The sequence below is a fragment of the Triticum dicoccoides genome, chromosome 1B (genome assembly GCF_002162155.2).
Source record: "Triticum dicoccoides isolate Atlit2015 ecotype Zavitan chromosome 1B, WEW_v2.0, whole genome shotgun sequence".
Classification (NCBI taxonomy): domain Eukaryota; kingdom Viridiplantae; phylum Streptophyta; class Magnoliopsida; order Poales; family Poaceae; genus Triticum; species Triticum dicoccoides.
The window spans coordinates 349493419-349515215 of NC_041381.1; the positions used below are offsets into that span (position 1 = coordinate 349493419).

Consider the following 21797-nt stretch of genomic DNA (forward strand, 5'->3'; position numbering starts at 1 on the left):
CAATTAAAGGATTGATACACACAACTCAAAAGAAAGACCACAATTAAAGGACAACTCCAAAGAAAGACCACCAAGGGGCACTTGAAGAGGATGTGATCGCTGTCTACCGGTGTGTCACAGAGAGCGTATGTACCATTCCTTGGGCCATGCCTCTTGAACATGTTCATTGCTGAAGAAGTCTGCCTCTATTGGCTTGCCAGAGAAAAATTCTAACTTTGAGAGGAGCCATTGTAGACCATAGAGGTTTATGGAAAGGAATTATACGCCCCCAAGTAAGTCTAGGTATGTTGATTTAACGGAGAAATGTCCCTTAGGTATTAGCCTAAAGCGACAAGGACACCTTGTCCACCTTCGGGTCTACTCAACGCGATCACCAGAGAGTCCATAGCGATCTGCTCCACACCGTTTAGGTTTCTGAGAAAGGTAATGTTGATCAGGTTGTCTCTAAGAGTAGGTGGCATATGACAAACAGGATAGGGTAGGTTGCATATAGATGGAATTCCAACAACCTCTTAGCTAGTCAGACAGGTTTTTGGGTTTCTGCCCAAGACCGCCCTGCCAAATCATGGGCATCATGGGCAAACCGAAAAATTGGCGACCGATTCGGGCGTTCTTGTTGCCAGCGCTTTGGCACAGAAGTAGAGAGGAAAGGTTGGGGCGAGATGGCATGCCAAAATTTTGGTCTCCATACAAATGGGATGCAAACTCTTTAGTCAACGCCAATATATTGGCAAGGCAGGAGATGGCTCCCATCCAAATAGCCTCTGAATTTTGTGTCTTTCCCATCGCCTACCTCGAAGCGATGGCCTTAGAGCTTGATTATCATGTTTAATTAGGGTCCATCTATGCATCAGGTACAGAGGTACCTAAAAAGAAGCTGCATCAATCACTTCTATTCTGGACCACCTGATCTTTACCCAATGGCTGAAAACAGATATGTCATTGTTCATCTTCAACCTCTAGCTTCTTCTTCATCACATAGCTGTCGGCCAACCTTGGCCTGACCGCCTACCTTCACCCTTGCAGCCGGCGGCTTAGCCCCGCACCACTGAACAACTTGAGGGATCCCTTGGACCCCTCACCCCTAATAAGATAGATAGTGGGGCTACCACTCCCCCCTAAAATAGATAATGGGGCTGTCGTTTCCCCCTAAGATAGATTTCCCACAATCTTCGGCGAGGTTTCTTCTCCGTCGGCGTGACCAAAGTAAAATGACTAACGCATGAAAAAGTTTTCAGGCACTCGAGAAATAGCAAAAGCGTTTTTAATTTTTGAAGGGGTGTACTGGAGCAGACCCCGATCAAGAAATACTGACACTGTTATATTTCTTACTAGTGGCAGATCTAATAACTTTTTTGTAGTCCTAGCCACAAAACCACAAGCCAAAGTGCATAGATTGTCATTTTTTCATCGAGAACATCATTCACCGACGACGGAAGGAAGCTTCTCTCTTCATGAAGAGGTTGATGTGTAAGAAGTCGATGTGGAAGAAGTCGACTCAATCGTAGGTGTTTTTCTTATTTTGTTATGATTTGATCATGATCATGTTTGTTTTGTAATCTGCTTAATGATTAACAAAAATGATTGTGTGCATAACAATGATGGAGAGGCCTATTTCTTTCAAAAAATAGCCATTACCTTGAGTGACTGGGGAGGGGGCATGAAATTGCTTGAAAACGCCAAATTACCGCACATATAGCAGAGTGAAATATACCGTCGCTGACTTCGCACGGTCCAAAGTCTTCGCATTTACTTCCTGCGTTCCAAAATAGATGACCCAACTTTATACTAATTTTAGTACAAAGTTGATGCAAAGTTGGGCAAAGTTGGGTCATCTATTTTGAAATGGAGGAAGTATTATACTACTGTACTATATTAAGAAGTACTACGAGAGGAATACTGACACTGTTATACAAACATATACTCCCACTTATATTACTTATACAACTGACTGCTGGGGCCCATTGTGAAGCAAGTATGGTAACATATTGAGTTTTAGTTCTTATATGATTTTATTAGTATCTTACAACAGCTAGTAATACGATTGTATTATCATTAGATGCATCAATCTGTTAAGCATGAAACGCGCTGTTGCTTTTGTGTAAGTCTGATGTGTTAATTAGGGTTATTCCTAGTTTACACCAATAAGACAGTTGCAGTTGTCCACTTTACGTTGTAAGATGTTTGAGATTTCTATTTTAACCAAATGATTTAGCAGTTGGTAATTGAAATGGTTGCTTTTTGGAGGTCGGAGGTGATGATGTTATGTACCTAGGGTAGGGTCATGGACCTATCTAGGATACCATACCCAAGGACATCCTTAGACGAAGCTACCTTCCAGTCGACCAAGAGGGACTCCACTCGACCGGCTAGAAAACACTCGACCATGAAGACTCACTCGACCACCAGGAGTTTAGAATCTACTCTGTATCCAAACGGTCTGTAATTAAGTAGTCTTAATGGTCATGATGACACTTTATGTAGGGTGTTACCAGTAACGCCCAGCCTTAATGTACTTTAACCCTCTGCTATGTGGGTTGGCTGGGGTCCTGGTGTCCTCTATATAAGCCACCCCCTCCACTGGTAGAAGGGTTCGCACCCCTATAACTCATATACACATAAACCAGTCGACCGCCTCCGGGCTCCGAGACGTAGGGCTATTACTTCCTCAGAGAAGGGCCTGAACTCGTTAAACACTCGTGTGTACAACTACTCCATAGTTAGGATCTTGCCTCTCCATACCTACCCCCCATTCTACTGTCAGACTTAGAACCACGACAGTTGGCGCCCACCGTGGGGCAGGTGTCTTAGCGACTTTTTGGAGAAGTTGCAATTTGTCCGATTGCCTTCATCATGGTTTCCGGCGGAGCTCTGGTCGAGGGCCGCGAGATCCGTCTTGGTGCGCTCGCTTTCATCGCCGACGACTCCGCTTGGCTCCAGGAGGCACCACTCGACATCGACGCGCTCCCCGTCCACGGGGCGACGCACTTTCGGGCGTGTGTCCGCGGCGTCCTGCTGCGGCAGCCGTCGACCCCATACCGGTCGACTCCTGTGTCGTCCTCCCTCCCTGTCTCCCGCCAGCGCAAGCGCTCCGGTCAGTCGAGGCTCCAGCGATGGGTGAGACACGCAGTGGCTCGCCAATCGGCCACCACCCAAGTCGCGGCAATTGAGCCCGACGAATCTCTCTACGGCATGTTCGACCTGTCAACCAGCTCCGTAGAGACTGCATCCGAGTGCGATAGCAGTGATCCAGCGGCGGAAGTCCTGATGGTCAACGGGCCTCGTAGCCCTCCTGGTTTCCCGTGCAACGACGGGATGGACGATGGGGGCGACCCAGCTCAGGCCCACGAAAAGTATCAACCCGAGCCGCTCACTTCTCAGCAGAGGGAAGAACTTCGCCGCCGGAACATGGATGCCCTGCATACTCCCATTGCAGGAGAAACCCCTGAGGCTCGTGCCCTGGAAGAGGCGCGTTTGGCCAACTTGGCTGAACGCACTCGACTGGAGAACCTCCAGCGAGCACTCGACGAGCGTGCGCGTCAACGAGTACCCGACTCCAGCCGACGTCAGCTCTTTCCGCAACCGACTCAGGTATATCGAACCCCGATTCAGAATTTGGCAGCTGCAGCCCGTATAGCGGAGTCAATTCAGCCCTCTCAGTCGGAGGCTGGAAGAGGCTTGATGCAGATCAGAGATTTGCTTCGGGCGGCAGGAGATCAAAATTCAGTTGTGTCACAGTCGCGCAACAGGATTTACAGTCGATCCGTCGCTGCAAATACTGTTCACTCGGCTCACAGTCCAAGATCGCCTCCGAGGCGCGTGGGACGTGAAGGCCGGCGGGACCACTATGATGGTCGATTTGATCGTGATGACAGGCGTTGAGTGCCCACTCCACCCCCGAGAAGTGGGTCTAACGCCCATCGGCAGCAAGATGACAGACGCCAGCTCAGTGTTGGGCGGAGAGCTCCAGTCGACCCCAGAGAGCCAGGATTTGACGCAAGATCCATCATTGTGCAAGGTTTGGTCGACCGGAACAGAGCTCATAGATGTGGCCATGACAGAGATGTGCCCACAAGCAGCCGAGTCCATGTTTCAGGTCCAGAATGCTTTAGCAGAGCCATCAGAGCCGCAGTGATACCCCCCAACTTCAGGTTGGCGACTGGAGTGAGTAAGTTCACTGGAGAGTCTAAGCCTGAAACTTGGCTTGAAGACTACCGAGTGGCTGTTCAGATTGGTGGCGGTAATGATAAGGTGGCCATGAAGCATTTGCCACTTATGCTAGAGGGTTCGGCCAGGGCGTGGTTGAATCAGTTGGCTCCTAGCAGCATTTACACCTGGGAAGATCTTTCCCGAGTGTTCGTTAGGACGTTCGAGGGAACTTGCAAGCGACCGGCCGGACTGACAGAGCTGCAAGTTTGCGTACAAAAGTCGAGTGAAACTCTGAGAGATTACATCCAGAGATGGATCACTTTGCATCATACTGTAGAGAATGTGTCAGACCATCAAGCGGTCTGCGCCTTCAAGGATGGTGTCAAGAACAGAGAGTTGAGCCTGAAGTTTGGTCGAACTGGAGATATGACCCTGAGTCAGATGATGGAAATAGCCACCAAGTACGCCAATGGCGAAGAAGAGGACCGACTCCGGAGTGGCAAGTACAAGCCGAGTCAGTCGGAGAAAGGAAACTCCAGTCAGAAGCAGAAGCGGAAGGCCGAGCCAGCTGCTCCTGGAGAGGCTCTGGCCGTGACTCAGGGCAAATTCAAAGGGAAGCCCAAAGGATCTTGGAACCCCAAGAAGGTAAAAGATAAGGAAGGTAATGAAGTGATGGATCTACCGTGTCATATCCACACGAAGAAAGACGAAGAGGGTAACTTCATCTACCCAAAGCATACCACTCGCCAGTGCCGGCTCTTAATCCAGCAGTTTCAAGGGAAATAGCCAAAGGACAAAGAGAAGGAGTCGGACAAGGCTGAGGACAAGGAGGATAGTGATGGAGGGTACCCTCATGTCAACTCCACTCTGATGATTTTTGCTGATGTAGAGAGCAAAAGTCGACTGAAAGTGATCAATCGTGAGGTCAATATGGTCGCCCCGGCGACACCAAGCTATCTGAGATGGTCGCAAACTCCCATCACTTTCGACCAGTCTGATCACCCCACTCACATTGCCACCCCTGGGAGGCAAGCGCTGGTGGTCGACCTAGTCGTCGAAGGCACTTGACTGACGAAGGTACTGATGGATGGCGGCAGTGGATTGAATATACTGTATGCAGAGACGCTCAAGGGAATGGGCATTCCGATGTCCAGGCTCAGTTCCAGCAACATGAGTTTTCACGGAGTCATCCCTGGAAAGAAGGCTGAGTCACTCGGCCAAATAGCTCTGGATGTAGTGTTCGGCGATTCGAAGCATTTCCGCAAAGAGAAGCTGACATTTGAAGTCGTGGATTTCTGAAGCGTCTACCACGCTATTTTGGGAAGACCAGCCTATGCCTGCTTCATGGCTCGACCATGTTATGTGTACCTCAAATTAAAGATGCCTGGCCCCAAAGGCGTGATCACTATCACTGGCAGCCGGAAGAAGGCAGAAGAGTGTTTCCAGAAAGGCTCAAAGATTGCGGATGACCAGATAACAGTGGTAGAGCTGGAGGAATACAAGAAGAATGCAGATCCGAGTGATTTGCTGCGGGCCAAGAAGCCCGCCACAGAGTCAGCATTTCAGTCGTCTGGGGAGACGAAGCCAGTTCATATCCACCCGACTGACCCCAATGCAGCACCGACCCATATTTCCACAACACTCGACTCTAAATAGGAAGAAGCACTCATCCAGTTCCTCCGTGAGAACTGGGACATCTTTGCATGGAAGCCAGCTGACATGCCGGGTGTTCCCAGGGGGCTGGCTGAGCATCGCCTTAGAGTCGACTCAAAAGCGAAACCTGTTAAAGAACATCTTCGACGGTCCGCCGTTCAGAAGAAAAAAGCCATTGGCGAGGAGGTGGCTTGACTCCTTGCAGCAGAGTTTATCCGAGAGATATACCACTCCGAGTGGCTCGCCAATGTCGTCATGGTTCCCAAGAAGGACAACTCACTTCGCATGTGCATTGATTTCAAACATATCAATCGGGCCTGCCCGAAAGATCATTTTCCTATCCCTCGCATCGACCAAATTGTTGACTCGACCGCAGGGTGCGAGAGATTGTCTTTTTTAGATGCTTATCCGGGTATCATCAGATCCGTCTGTATGGACCTGACGAAATCAAAACAGCTTTCATCACTCCATTCGGGTGCTTCTGCTATATCACCATGCCATTCGGCCTCAAGAATGCCGGAGCCACGTTCATGAGAATGATTCAAAAGTGTTTACTCACTCAAATCTGTGGAAGCGTACATGGATGATATCGTGGTCAAGTCGCGAAAGGGTTCCAACCTATTGACTGACCTAGCTGAAACATTTGCCAATCTCAGAAGGTATGATATCAAGCTCAATCCATCGAAGTGCACATTCGGAGTACCTGGCGGAAAGTTACTCGGTTTTCTCGTTTCAGAACGAGGAATCGATGCTAACCCAGAAAAAGTTGGCACCATACTCCGAATGAAACGCCCTGTGCGTGTGCACGACGTCCAGAAGCTTACTGGATGCTTGGCTGCTTTAAGTCGATTCATCTCTCGCCTCGGTGAAAAGGCATTGCCCCTTTACCGACTGATGAAGAAGGCAGACAAGTTCGAGTGGACTCCAGAAGCTGATGCAGCGTTTGCCGAGTTAAAAACTCTGCTCTCCACCCAGCCGGTGCTTGCTGCTCCAATCAGCAAAGAGCCTCTGTTGCTTTATATTGCAGCCACAGGACAAGTCGTCAGTACAGTACTTACGGTCGAGCGGGAAGAAGAAGGGAAAGCCTTCAAAGTTCAGCACCCAGTGTATTATCTCTCTGAAGTTTTGACCCCATCGAAGCAAATATATCCTCATTATCAGAAGCTCGTATATGGGATCTACATGACCATGAAGAAGGTTGCTCATTATTTCTCTGGTCATGACATTACAGTCGTCAGTGACGCACCATTGTCAGAGATTCTGCACAACAGAGATGCAACTGGTCGAGTGGCTAAGTGGGCGATTGAACTCCTTCCCCTTGATGTCAAATTCGAGGCAAAGAAAGCCATTAAGTCCCAGGCTATAGCAGATTTCCTTGTCGAGTGGATTGAGCAACAGCAGCCGACTCAAGTTCACTCGGAGCATTGGACCATGTTCTTTGATGGCTCTAAGATGTTAAATGGTTCTGGTGCTGGGGTTGTTTTGGTTTCCCCCCGAGGAGACAAGCTCTGATATGTGCTCCAGATCCACTTTGATTCCTCCAACAATGAAGCAGAATATGAAGCACTCTTGTATGGGTTGCGCATGGCCATTTCACTCGGCGTCCGTCGCCTTATGGTCTATGGCAACTCAGATTTGGTGGTCAATCAGGTGATGAAGGAGTGGGACGTTAGAAGCCCAGCCATGACTGGATACTGCAATGCAGTGAGGAAGCTCGAAAATAAGTTCGAAGGGTTAGAGCTCCACCACATACCCCGACTGAAAAATCAAGCAGCTGATGATTTGGCGAAGATAGGATCCAAGAGAGAAGCCATCCCCAGTGATGTGTTCTTGGAACATATCCACACTCCGTTAGTCGTACAAGATCCTTTCACCGACGAAGCTCCGCAACCTAAGAGTGTTACGGATCCGACTGAGGTTGAAGTCCCAGCAGTGGTCGACCTGATCATGGAAGTTTTAGTGATCACTCCCGATTGGACAATACCGTATATTGCGTATATCTTGAGGAAAGAACTCCCGGAGGACAAAGAAGAGGCTCGACAGATCGTCCGTTGATCTAAGGCCTTTACCGTGATAAAGGGACAGTTGTACAGAGAAAGCGCGACTGGAGTTGGTCATAAATGCATAACACCGGAGGAAGGTCGAATAATCCTTGATGACATCCACTCGGGGACCTGTGGCCATCACGCGTCCTCTCGGACCATCGTGGCCAAAGCATACCGAGCCGGATTTTATTGGCCAAGAGCGAATGAAATGGCGAAGGAGATAGTCGACAAGTGCGAGGGATGTCAATTTTACTCCAATATGTCACACAAGCCCGCGTCAGCTTTGAAGACTATACCACTCGTCTGGCCCTTTGCAGTATGGGGTTTGGATATGGTCGGTCCTTTGAGAACAGGCAGAAGCGGTTTTACCCATGTGCTGGTAGCAGTCGACAAGTTCACTAAGTGGATCGAAGCTAAACCCATCAAGAACCTCGATGCCGGTACTGCTGTCAGCTTCATCAGAGAATTGATATTCAGATATGGAGTCCCGCACAGCATCATCACTGACAATGGATCAAACTTCGACTCCGAAGAGTTCAGAGCCTTCTGCGCGTCTCAAGGCACACGAGTCGACTATGCTTCAGTCGCTCATCCTCAGTCGAATGGACAGGCAGAACGAGCCAACGGTTTGATTCTCAAAGGATTGAAACCCCGTTTGATGCGTGATCTTAAGCATGCGGCTGGTGCATGGGTCGACGAACTTCCCTCGGTGCTTTGGGGGTTAAGGACCACGCCCAACCGGTCGACTGGAAGAACTCCATTCTTCTTGGTCTATGGAGCTGAAGCAGTCTTGCCGAGTGACCTTCTCCACAATGCTCCCCGGGTCGAGCTCTACACCGAAGCTGAAGCAGAACAAGCGCGGCAAGATGCAGTCGACCTTTTAGAGGAAGAAAGGGAGATGGCTCTGATCAGATCGACCATTTACCAACAAGACTTGCTTTGCTTCCACGCCAAAAACGTGAAGAGTCAAGCCTTCCAGGAAGGAGATTTGGTTCTCCGAGTGGATCAGCAGAAACCACACAAGCTTGCTCCTTCTTGGGAAGGTCCCTTCATCGTCACCAAGGTTCTCCACAATAGAGCATACCGTCTTTACAATGTCGAGCATCAGATCGACGAGCCCCGAGCTTGGAACGCGGAGCTTCTCCGCCCCTTTTACACTTAAGTATTCACTCGGATGAGTTGTAATAAAAGTACTTCTGTAGTTTATTTATCAAAGACAAGAGCTTTATAATTTTCCCAGTAATCGTTATTTCTTTTGTCCACTCAAAACAATCCCCCAGTGGGTGGCTGTGACGCCCTCGATTCAATCGTACACTAATCATACACGCAAATGTGTACGATCAAGATCAAGGACTCACGTGAAGATATCACAACACAACTCTAGACACAAATTAAAATAATACAAGCTTTATATTACAAGCCAGGGGCCTCGAGGGCTCGAATACATAAGCTCGAAAACACAAAAGTCAGCGGAAGCAACAATATCTGAGTACAGACATGAGTTAAACAAGTTTGCCTTAAAAAGGCTAGCCCAAAAGCAACATTGATCGAAAAGGCAAGGCCTCCTGCCTAGGAGCCTCCTAACTACTCCTGGTCGTCAGCGGTCTCCGCCACGTGGTAGTAGGCGCCCTCGGGGTAGTAGCAGTCGTCAAAGGTCGCATCTGGCTCTTGGACTCCGTCATCTGGTTGTGTCATCCGAGAAGAATGGAAAAGGGGAAAAATAGGGAGCAAAGCAACCGTGAGTACTCATCCAAAGTACTCGCAAGCAAGGATCTACACTACAGATGCAACATTATCAAAGGAAGGCTGTATATGTGGACTGGGCTGCAGAAATGCCAGAATAGAGAGAAGGCCTAGTCCTATCGAAGACTAACATCTTCTGGAAACCACCATCTTGCAGCAACAGGAGGGAGTAGAGTAGCATAAAGTAAGGTAGTAGTAGTGTTATCAACCTCGGCCAGAGATCCTTTCTCGACTCCCTGCGAGAAAGCAATCCCAGAGCCATACTATCCAATTGTCATCACAATCCAATTCTCATCAACATCCAATTCTCATCACAAGTATCCAGTTCTAGTTGTATCGATCGGGATACAACTCCAAGTGTCCGTTACCGTAGGACAGGCTATCGATAGATGTTTTCTTCCCTGCAGGGGTGCACCAACTTACCCACCACGCTCGCTTAACTCCGGCCGGACACACTTTCCAGGGTCATGCCCGGCCTCGGCCAAACAATACGCCGCAACCCGACCTAGACTTATCAGAGAGGTCAGCACGCCGGACTAAACCTATGCCCCCAGGGGTCATGGGCCATCTCCCCGGAAACTCCTGCACGTTGCGTACGCGGCCGGTGAGCAGACCTAGCTACCTCCTTCAACAAGGCAGGCGCTTACGTAGTCCAACCTGGCGCGCGCCACTCAGTCGCTGACGTCTATTAAGCTTCGGCTGATGTATACGACGCAGAACGCCCATACTATGCCCACGTGATGGTTAGTGCTATCAGGCCAGAGGCCCCTCGGATCAAATATCCAAATCGTAGTGGATTAGGAACTCGCGGTAACAAGCAGAGACTCACGAAAGATGTGACCTCGTTGCCCCGTCTCGAGGACTTGCGGCAAGGGCTAGGAATGCCCGGCCACGCCTCGTAATTATCTCGCGGGCACCCTCCAGGTCAACCCGACTCCACATCACTCGCAATTAAGCTCGCGCGGGTACCCCTCAGGGTCGACCCGTCTTTCCAAGTAACAGTGGTAAAGTCCAAGTATCCGTGTGTCCAAACATTAAGGGGAAAAACCCAAGGAATCACCCCCGGTGAATTTCACTCAATGTAATCATCAAGGTGAATGTAAGAGGAATCACCCCCGAGGTTCACACTTGAGGGGTTGCACGACAGAGTCATATCGGAAGTGGTTAAGGCGGAATCACCCTCGATGACCACGACCGAATAGCTACACTACAGGGTTAACATCAGAAGTGCTGTAGAGGTCTCACCCTCGGCACTCGATAGTAACCCAGCAGTGTCGAGCAACTAAGGGGAAAGTGATGTGCGGTGCCGGGGCCTGGTCTTCAATCCCGTTGATCGGGTCTTCAATGATGAAGCAGGGGCAACAAGGACAAGGTGGGGGGTCACTGATGGATCACTAATCAACCTATACTAAGCAGTTTAGGATAAGCAGGTAAGGTACAACAGCAGATACAAAAGCAGGCTATGCATCAGAATAGGTGCAAACAATAGCAGTAGCAAAATCTAATGCAAGCATGAGAGAATGGAATGGGCGATATCGGGATGATCAAAGGGGGGGCTTGCCTGGTTGCTCTGGCAAGGAGGGGTCGTCGTCGACGTAGTCGATCACAGGGGCGGCATCGGTCTCGGGGTCTACCGGAGAGAAGAGGGGGAAGAAACAGTAAATATAAAGCAAACATAGCATCACAAAGCATAACGTGGCAATATGTTGTGCCGGGAGTGACCTAACGTATGGCTACACGATATAGGTGAAGGGGGAATTCAACCGGGAATGTTTTCCCGGTTCCGGACCTGTGTCAGACAGATGAACGGAGGGGAAAAGTTCCATGTTCAGATAGTTAGAGGCATGTGACAGATGAACGGACCGCATATTCGGATTCGTTGAATTTTTCTGAGCAACTTTCATATAGAAAACATTTTCATCCGAGTTACGGTTTATTTTCTATTAAATTACAAAGATTAAACCATTTCTGGATTTATTTATATTAAGAGAAAAAAGAATTATGACGTCAGCAGAGTGTCAGCATGACATCAGCAGGTCAACAGACTGGCTGACTGGTCAAACTGACCAGTGGGTCCCACCTGTCATAGACAATGGACTAACAGAACTTTAAACTAGCTAAAAAGAGGTTAAATTAACAGCTGGGCTCCTTATGGCAGTGGCAGATTAGATTACTAATTACTTTTAACTATAAAAACATTTTAATTAGCTTAATTAAGCGGTGGGGCCCGCATGTTAGTGGCTGGGGCTGCCCAGTCAGCAGTTGATTGGGTCAACCCGGTCAACTGGGGCCCGTGGGGCCCGCTAGCAGCCACCCTGGGGGTGGCCCCAGGTCGGCCACGTGGGCGGCCGGCGCCGGAGTTGCGCCGGCGAGCTCTCCGCGGCGGCGAGTCCACCGGAGAGGCTCGGATCTTCCCTACAGAACACCAAATCACGCGTTTTCACTTGCGTTCGAACGCCGACGCTGTCGCGCGTCGAGTGGTGCCACTGGACCGATCGGAGATGGCCGGAACAGGGAGCTGCAAGGTCGCCGGCGGCGGTGGTCTACGGTAGCTCGGCGAAAACGAAGAACTAGCGCCCTCACAAGCGATCTAAAGCATTAGGCCGCACCGCTGGAGTGCCCCGAGCACGATGGTGTGCTCGGACGGCCTTGGCATCGATGGAAATGACGACGGCGTCGAGCGGGGCGGATGCCGGACTTCGGTCATCGTTGGGATCGGGGCTGGGGTGCGTTTGCGGGCAAACCAAGCGGCTAGACGAGGCCTACGCGGTGCGGTGAGCGCGCTGGGCACTGGCCCGTGACCATTTGGTCACCGGAGTCTTGCCGGCAACGAGATCCGCGACGGAGAGTTCGGGCATCTGCAATGCGACCACTACGGTGACGGAAACGCGCGGGGAGAGAGGGAGAAGGACGACGACTGCTCACCGGGCCCTGTAGTTGTGCTCAAATGGGCTCGGGGAGGCATGTCGTCACCAGAATCATCGCCGGAGTTGAAGATGGCCGTAGGGGAAGAAGAGGTCGTCGGGCTCGTCTCGGTGGCTTCCGGCTCCAATGGCTTGGATAGGACGACACGGAGGACGACGGCGGAGCGCTACGTCATCGGGGCGAGGCGAGAGGTTGACAGGGAGCGTGGGATCGACGGCGCGCGGCAGCGGCTCCCTCGGTGAGGGAGGAGAAGGGTGAGGGGGAGCGAGGAGGAATCTGGTGGGAGAGTGGCAAGTGGGCGAGTGGGAGGCGAGGAGGCCGAGGCGTCGGGGAGGCGCAAGCCTTATCCCCTCGCCCGGGCGTCGCCGGCGAGGCGGGTCCGGCGGGGACGGCGCCCCTGTAGCGGCGCGCACCGGGGGAACAGGAAGGGGGCGCGGTGCGGGGAGCTGGGCCGGCTAGTTGAGGTGGGCCGAGGCCCATGGGGGGGCACGGTGGCCAGCTGGGCCAGTCGGCCCAGTTGAGGGGGGGGGGCTTTTCCTTTTTCTTTGTTTTTTTTTAATTCCCAGCAGCAATTTGCCTTTTCCTTTTAGCCATTAGGACTTTGCAAAATTATGTCATTGGGCAAGATAATTTCAAGGAATTATTGTGCACTGCCACAAAAAGGTTGGGAGGCTTTTGGAATAGTTGCCAATTTTATAAATTAAAAAGGCATTTAATTTATTGCTTAGGCCACTGTTTTAAGTAGTTTAGGCCACTCAAACCTTTTACAAAAATGTTGGTTCACCACCAATATTAACAAATGACTATTTGCCACCTGATGAACATTTAGTTTTCATGAAAGAAGAAGCAAATATTTGACATGCAATTTGAATCTGACTTTGAAGCAGATTTTGGACAAGTGGCCTTTTGGCATGATGATCATGATGACATGACCTTCATTAGGGGGAGATTACTGTAGTGTGATGCTGGGGATGTTACAAATCTCCTCCACTACAAGAAATCTCGTCCCGAGATTTACGTGGGGAAGTAAAGAGCAACTTCGGGAGAACTGACCCTTATAGGGTTAATTATCAAATGAACAATTCAGGGAATGAGGTAGAAAAATCTCTCGAGTTGAAACTTATTAAAACATCGAGAGCAAAGTATGAAGGTACAATAGGAAGTTTCAAACGAATGGACAAACGATTGATACCTGAACAGAGTGTGAGAAAGGGGTTCAGAGCATCGGGAATATATCATCTCTCGAAAGGTGGCTCGTGACATGATACGAAGCCAAATGCAAGAACATTTCAGAATCAAAGATATACAGGAGAGTCAGGTTCCGAAGCTATGGAACTGTGGGTTATGGGCCCACCATGTGGGTTAATAGAAGAAAGGGGGCCGATAGCAAGGCATGTCAGATGATAGACTGTCAGTTATGTTGGCAACAACGTTGGTACCAAGGGCGAGGGACGAAGAGAACCATTTTCCTGCTTGTTGAACGAGGCGGACCAATAGGCAAAGTTCTCGTCCATCGGGGGTTACCAGGATGTCGTTAGCAATAGTAACAGGGTCACACTGATAGAGTTGTAAACCGAGGTGTTTCCATAAGCAGGGAATTATTTCTGCTTATAACATATATAGATCACAAGAAAGGTTGAGCAAACCAATGGAAAGGAAAATGTGTTTATCGAATCAAACAACCCAAAGGAAAGGAAGATGTGTTTACTCATAAGAGTGGGGATTATATCCCTCCCAAGGGGAAGCGGAGCAGGATATACATGATATGACAACAAGTTTAAATATCATTTAGATAAAGGGGGCGAGGGGATAATCATGATATTACCCATACAATGGTGTTTGGATAATAGATCAAGAAACATTCGACAGTGTGCTTCCAATGTTCATGGTTGATATTCGGAATACCTCAGTCATGCTTCGAGGTAGCATTAACCTTGTGTTACAAGTAGGGGCTGGAGTTGAAGATCACAAGAAATACTCCAAGAACGATTGCAGGAATAGCAAGGAGTCCAAGGTATAACCAAGACATGATCAACATGTGTTGGAAAGAAGATAAGGGGGTTGTCAATGATAATTCAAATCATTGAAGGTCAAGGATGGTATTTCTCACCATGAATTCAATTGTCATTTCAACAGAAGTCAAAATGTTGATGCTGATCATGACGCCTTTGTCGAGAGGCTCTATGAAGATGCCATCGAACAGCAACGACATCAAGCAAAAGGAATGTTGAAGCAAAGGCTATTGGAACCACGTATACGACACAAGCTCGGATTCAAGCTTGTTGTTCAAGGAGGAATGATAAGATGAGGAAGATTGACGTAAGCATAGCTCGTCGTCGGAAGTTGTGCTCCAGAAGAAGGACCGGATAGCATAGTTAAAATTAGCTCGATAATGATATAGCCGATCAGCCTAGGAATGATGTGATGGAGTATCATTCCAATGAGAATTCACAAGAGGTAGTGCAATGACACAATATCCTCGAGATAACAGGGGGCAACACTCGAGGTAGATCGAAATAGAGGTTGGACAGATGAAAAGATCTATAGAAGACAAGTATTTTAACTTGTTCGAGAAATTGAATCAAAGGGGAACAATCATGGTCAGAACCACAGTTGCAAAGGACCAAACATAGTTACCAGATGAACTTATAATAGGGGATTATTATTATCACAAGAAGCTTCCATGATAAGTTCCACATCGGGTCCATGGGCATGAACACAAAGTTCAAGGTCGACTCCCACTTCTTCAATGCATAACCTTTCATTTACTTCTCGCGTTCAATGAAGTTGTAGTGTTGAAATGTTATCTGGCAAAACACCAGAAGAGTAAGACTCATTAAAAACTCTCGGGTTCAAACGGATTAGGGGAGGCATAGGTTCAACCCATAGGGGCATCTTAGGAACCTATTCCACAAACTTCAAAAGTAAACAACACAAGCTCGAAGCAGAGCATGGTTGACAAAAGGAGAGGATACAATTTACCAAAGGCTTTATGTATCCGAGAAAAGGCTCACAAGGTTATTGCATATGAAGGATGTTATCGGCTAACAACCCGGCAATGGGCCTGCCGGTCCACAATGGAGCTAATGTGAGTATCGGTACTCAATCAGAGGAAGAAAGAATGCAAAGGCATCGGATTATAGAACATCTGAATAATTCGATGCTTAGATAACAAAGGAATTATGATTTCCTAAACGAAGGATCAGAAGCAGACGCTCTGATCAAGGATGGATAGGTAGAATAGACCTAGGGGCACAATTGATGACAAATAGATTGGTCGAGAACCAGCTCATGTTCAAAATGACGTCTAAGCCAAAAAGATATAGAAGGATCACTGATGATTGTGTGCCTTCACACACATGTTGAATCAATAGGATCAAAATGAAGGTGTCGAAGGATACTAATGAATATTGCTACACATATGGAAAACATCCATAATGCAAGCAGACAAGTAATTGCAGAGCAATAGTTTGAAGAGGATACTCGAAAGATCGGGTAGTGTTTCCAAGTATTTTGAAAAGCATATGAACAACTCGGGATGAGCGGACCCCGGTTAAGTGAATTATCCTGAGTGCAAAAGAAGCTGCAAAGCAGAAGGCACAAGGATTCTCGGAACAACAGAGAGTGCTAGGGGTATCTTGTAACAACATGAGCAATTGGGGATGAAGGTACAAATGGCAAGGAGGTTATTCACGAGGATTACCGGTGGTCAGGAACTGTACGGCAATGTGCACAGAGTCTCGAGAAACATCGAGGAGTAACCGCAGAATCTTCTGGCGAAGCAAGTGATCATCGGTAAGGTCGGGGCTCTCCGGGAGGAAGTGGGTACGAGAACCTAATGTCAGAGTTAGTAAATTCATTTAACCCGAGTAGAAGAGAGTTCAGGAGTCCCAGAGTATAGACAAGGAGTAAAAGATCCTAACACCACCCAATGGCGACGTGGGCCCGTAAGACCCACAACCATGTTAGTAAAAGTTTTTCAGTGACTAGACTCAACTTCGGCCAAGGAGTTGGAAAGGGGGCTACCTACAGGCAGTCGGCTCTGATACCAACTTGTGACGCCCTTGATTCAATCGTACACTAATCATACACGCAAATGTGTACGATCAAGATCAAGGACTCACGGGAAGATATCACAACACAACTCTAGACACAAATTAAAATAATACAAGCTTTATATTACAAGCTAGGGGCCTCGAGGGCTCGAATACATAAGCTCGAAAACACAAAAGTCAGCGGAAGCAACAATATCTAAGTACAGACATGAGTTAAACAAGTTTGCCTTAAAAAGGCTAGCCCAAAAGCAACATTGATCGAAAAGGCAAGGCCTCCTGCCTGGGAGCCTCCTAACTACTCCTGGTCGTCAGCGGTCTCCGCCACGTGGTAGTAGGCGCCCTCGGGGTAGTAGCAGTCGTCAAAGGTCGCATCTGGCTCCTGGACTCCGTCATCTGGTTGCGTCATCCGAGAAGAATGGAAAAGGGGAAAAATAGGGAGCAAAGCAACCGTGAGTACTCATCCAAAGTACTCGCAAGCAAGGATCTACACTACAGATGCAACATTATCAAAGGAAGGCTGTATATGTGGACTGGGCTGCAGAAATGCCAGAATAGAGAGAAGGCCTAGTCCTATCGAAGACTAACATCTTCTGGAAACCACCATCTTGCAGCAACAGGAGGGAGTAGAGTAGCATAAAGTAAGGTAGTAGTAGTGTTATCAACCTCGGCCAGAGATCCTTTCTCGACTCCCTGCGAGAAAGCAATCCCAGAGCCATACTATCCAATTGTCATCACAATCCAATTCTCATCAACATCCAATTCTCATCACAAGTATCCAGTTCTAGTTGTATCGATCGGGATACAACTCCAAGTGTCCGTTACCGTAGGACAGGCTATCGATAGATGTTTTCTTCCCTGCAGGGGTGCACCAACTTACCCACCACGCTCGCTTAACTCCGGCCGGACACACTTTCCAGGGTCATGCCCGGCCTCGGCCAAACAATACGCCGCAACCCGACCTAGACTTAACAGAGAGGTCAGCACGCCGGACTAAACCTATGCCCCCAGGGGTCATGGGCCATCTCCCCGGAAACTCCTGCACGTTGCGTATGCGGCCGGTGAGTAGACCTAGCTACCTCCTTCAACAAGGCAGGCGCTTACGTAGTCCAACCTGGCGCGCGCCACTCAGTCGCTGATGTCTATTAAGCTTCGGCTGATGTATACGACGCAGAACGCCCATACTATGCCCACGTGATGGTTAGTGCTATCAGGCCAGAGGCCCCTTGGATCAAATATCCAAATCGTAGTGGATTAGGAACTCGCGGTAACAAGCAGAGACTCACGAAAGATGTGACCTCGTTGCCCCGTCTCGAGGACTTGCGGCAAGGGCTAGGAATGCCCGGCCATGCCTCGTAATTATCTCGCGGGCACCCTCCAGGTCAACCCGACTCCACATCACTCGCAATTAAGCTCGCGCGGGTACCCCTCAGGGTCGACCCGTCTTTCCAAGTAACAGTGGTAAAGTCCAAGTATCCGTGTGTCCAAACATTAAGGGGAAAAACCCAAGGAATCACCCCCGGTGAATTTCACTCAATGTAATCATCAAGGTGAATGTAAGAGGAATCACCCCCGAGGTTCACACTTGAGGGGTTGCACGACAGAGTCATATCGGAAGTGGTTAAGGCGGAATCACCCTCGATGACCACGACCGAATAGCTACACTACAGGGTTAACATCAGAAGTGCTGTAGAGGTCTCACCCTCGGCACTCGATAGTAACCCAGCAGTGTCGAGCAACTAAGGGGAAAGTGATGTGCGGTGCCGGGGCCTGGTCTTCAATCCCGTTGATCGGGTCTTCAATGATGAAGCAGGGGCAACAAGGACAAGGTGGGGGGTCACTGATGGATCACTAATCAACCTATACTAAGCAGTTTAGGATAAGCAGGTAAGGTACAACAGCAGATACAAAAGCAGGCTATGCATCAGAATAGGTGCAAACAATAGCAGTAGCAAAATCTAATGCAAGCATGAGAGAATGGAATGGGCGATATCGGGATGATCAAAGGGGGGGCTTGCCTGGTTGCTCTGGCAAGGAGGGGTCGTCGTCGACGTAGTCGATCACAGGGGCGGCATCGGTCTCGGGGTCTACCGGAGAGAAGAGGGGGAAGAAACAGTAAATATAAAGCAAACATAGCATCACAAAGCATAACGTGGCAATATGTTGTGCCGGGAGTGACCTAACGTATGGCTACACGATATAGGTGAAGGGGGGATTCAACCGGGAATGTTTTCCCGGTTTCGGACCTGTGTCAGACAGATGACCGGAGGGGAAAAGTTCCATGTTCAGATAGTTAGAGGCATGTGACAGATGAACGGACCGCGTATTCGGATTCGTTGAATTTTTCTGAGCAACTTTCATATAGAAAACATTTTCATCCGAGTTACGGTTTATTTTCTATTAAATTACAAAGATTAAACCATTTCTGGATTTATTTATATTAACAGAAAAAAAAAAAGAATTATGACATCAGCAGAGTGTCAGCATGACATCAGCAGGTCAACAGACTGGCTGACTGGTCAAACTGACCAGTGGGTCCCACCTGTCATAGACAATGGACTAACAGAACTTTAAACTAGCTAAAAAGAGGTTAAATTAACAGCTGGGCCCCTTATGGCAGTGGCAGATTAGATTACTAATTACTTTTAACTATAAAAACATTTTAATTAGCTTAATTAAGCGGTGGGGCCCGCACGTTAGTGGCTGGGGCTGCCCAGTCAGCAGTTGATTGGGTCAACCCGGTCAACTGGGGCCCGTGGGGCCCGCTGGCAGCCACCCTGGGGGTGGCCCCAGGTTGGCCATGTCGGCGGCCGGCGCCGGAGTTGCGCCGGCGAGCTCTCCGCGGCGGCGAGTCCGCCGGAGAGGCTCGGATCTTCGCTACAGAACACCAAATCACGCGTTTTCACTTGCGTTCGAACGCTGACGCTGTCGCGCGTCGAGTGGTGCCACTGGACCGACCGGAGATGGCCGGAACAGGGAGCTGCAAGGTCGCCGGCGGCGGTGGTCTACGGTAGCTCGGCGAAAACGAAGAACTAGCGCGCTCACAAGCGATCTAAAGCGTTAGGCCGCACCGCTGGAGTGCCCCGAGCACGATGGTGTGCTCGGACGGCCTTGGCATCGATGGAAACGACGACGGCGTCGAGCGGGGCGGATGTCGGACTTCGGTCATCGTTGGGATCGGGGCTGGGGTGCGTTTGCGGGCAAACCAAGCGGCTAGACGAGGCCTACGCGGTGCGGTGAGCGCGCTGGGCACTGGCCCGTGACCATTTGGTCACCGGAGTCTTGCGGGCGTCGAGATCCGCGACGGAGAGTTCGGGCATCTCCAATGCGACCACTACGGTGACGGAAACACGCGGGGAGAGAGGGAGAAGGACGACGACTGCTCACCGGGCCCTGTAGTTGTGCTCAAATGGGCTCGGGGAGGCATGTCGTCATCGGAATCATCGCCGGAGTTGAAGATGGCCGTAGGGGAAGAAGAGGTCGTTGGGCTCGTCTCGGTGGCTTCCGGCTCCAATGGCTTGGATAGGACGACGCAGAGGACGACGGCGGAGCGCTACGTCATCGGGGCGAGGCGAGAGGTTGACAGGGAGTGTGGGATCGACGGCGTGCGGCAGCGGCTCCCTCGGTGAGGGAGGAGAAGGGTGAGGGGGAGCGAGGAGGAATTTGGTGGGAGAGTGGCAAGTGGGCGAGTGGGAGGCGAGGAGGCCGAGGCGTCGGGGAGGCGCAAGCCTTATCCCCTCGCCCGGGCGTCGCCGGCGAGGCGGGTCCGGCGGGGACGGCGCCCCTGTAGCGGCGCGCACCAGTCGGCCCAGTTGAGGGGGGGGGGCTTTTCCTTTTTCTTTGTTTTTTTAATTCCCAGCAGCAATTTGCCTTTTCCTTTTAGCCATTAGGACTTTGCAAAATTATGTCATTGGGCAAGATAATTTCAAGGAATTATTGTGCACTGCCACAAAAAGGTTGGGAGGCTTTTGGAATAGTTGCCAATTTTATAAATTAAAAAGGCATTTAATTTATTGCTTAGGTCACTGTTTTAAGTAGTTTAGGCCACTCAAACCTTTTACAAAAATGTTGGTTCACCACCAATATTAACAAATGATTATTTGCCACCTGATGAACATTTAGTTTTCATGAAAGAAGAAGCAAATATTTGACATGCAATTTGAATTTGACTTTGAAGCAGATTTTGGACAAGTGGCCTTTTGGCATGATGATCATGATGACATGACCTTCATTAGGGGGAGATTACTGTAGTGTGATGCTGGGGATGTTACAGTGGCTTGGCTGCAAATCCGATTCGCCCAAGTCTGTAAAAAAATCCTAACCGAGTGGTGAGCCAGTCTCCCACACGAAGGCTTAGCTGCGAAATCCGTTTCGCCTAAGATAAACAAAATCCTACCGAGTGATAAGCCAGTCTTCCACTCGGAGGCTTAGCCGCAGTCCAAGTACTCGCCTAAGATAAACAAAATCCTGTCGAGTGGTAAGTCAGCCTTCCACTCGGAGGCTTAGCTGCAGTCCAAGTACTCGCCTAAGATAAACAAAATCCTGTCGAGTGGTAAGTCAGCCTTCCACTCGGAGGCTTAGCTGCAGTCCAAGTACTCGCCTAAGATAAACAAAATCCTGTCGAGTGGTAAGCCAACCTTCCACTCGAAGGCTTAGCTGCAGTCCAAGTACTCGCCTAAGATAAACAAAATCCTACCGAGTGGTAAGCCAGCCTTCCACTCGGAGGCTTAGCTGCAGCATTGCGCTCGCCTAAGTACAAATACAACATGCGCTCTGCAAGGAGGACAAGGTGCAGGTCGACTGCTACCCTCTCCTTTCGAGCTACGCCACAAGTACAACGTGCGCTCTGCAAGGAGTACGAGGTGCAGATCGACTGCTACCCTCTCCTTCCGAGCTACACCACAAGTACAACGTGCGCTTTGTAAGGAGGACGAGGTGCAGGTCGACTGCTACCCTCTCCTTCCGAGCTACGCCACAAATACAACGTGTGCCCTGCAAGGAGGATGAGGTGCAGGTCGACTGCTACCCTCTCCTTCCGAGCTACGCCACAATCACAACGTGCGCCTTGCAAGGAGGACGAGGTGCAGGTCGACTGTTACCCTCTCCTTCCGAGCTACGCCACCAATACAAAATCCTACCGAGTGGAGGGCAGACCTCCCACTCAGGGGCTTAGCTGCAGCCCAGTGCTCGCCTAAGTATCTGAAATCCTACCGAGTGGAGAGCAGACCTC

The 21797-nt window shown here is 49.7% G+C and overlaps 1 long non-coding RNA gene across 1 annotated transcript in view; it reads left to right on the forward strand.

The window, feature by feature from the left end:
- Positions 1-1944: 1944 nt before the first annotated feature.
- Positions 1945-21797, forward strand: part of LOC119305064 — a 26441-nt gene continuing 6588 nt past the window's right edge. Inside the window, exon 1 of the long non-coding RNA XR_005148534.1 lies at positions 1945-1975. This is a non-coding gene — a long non-coding RNA (uncharacterized LOC119305064). The remainder of the gene's footprint in view (positions 1976-21797) is intronic.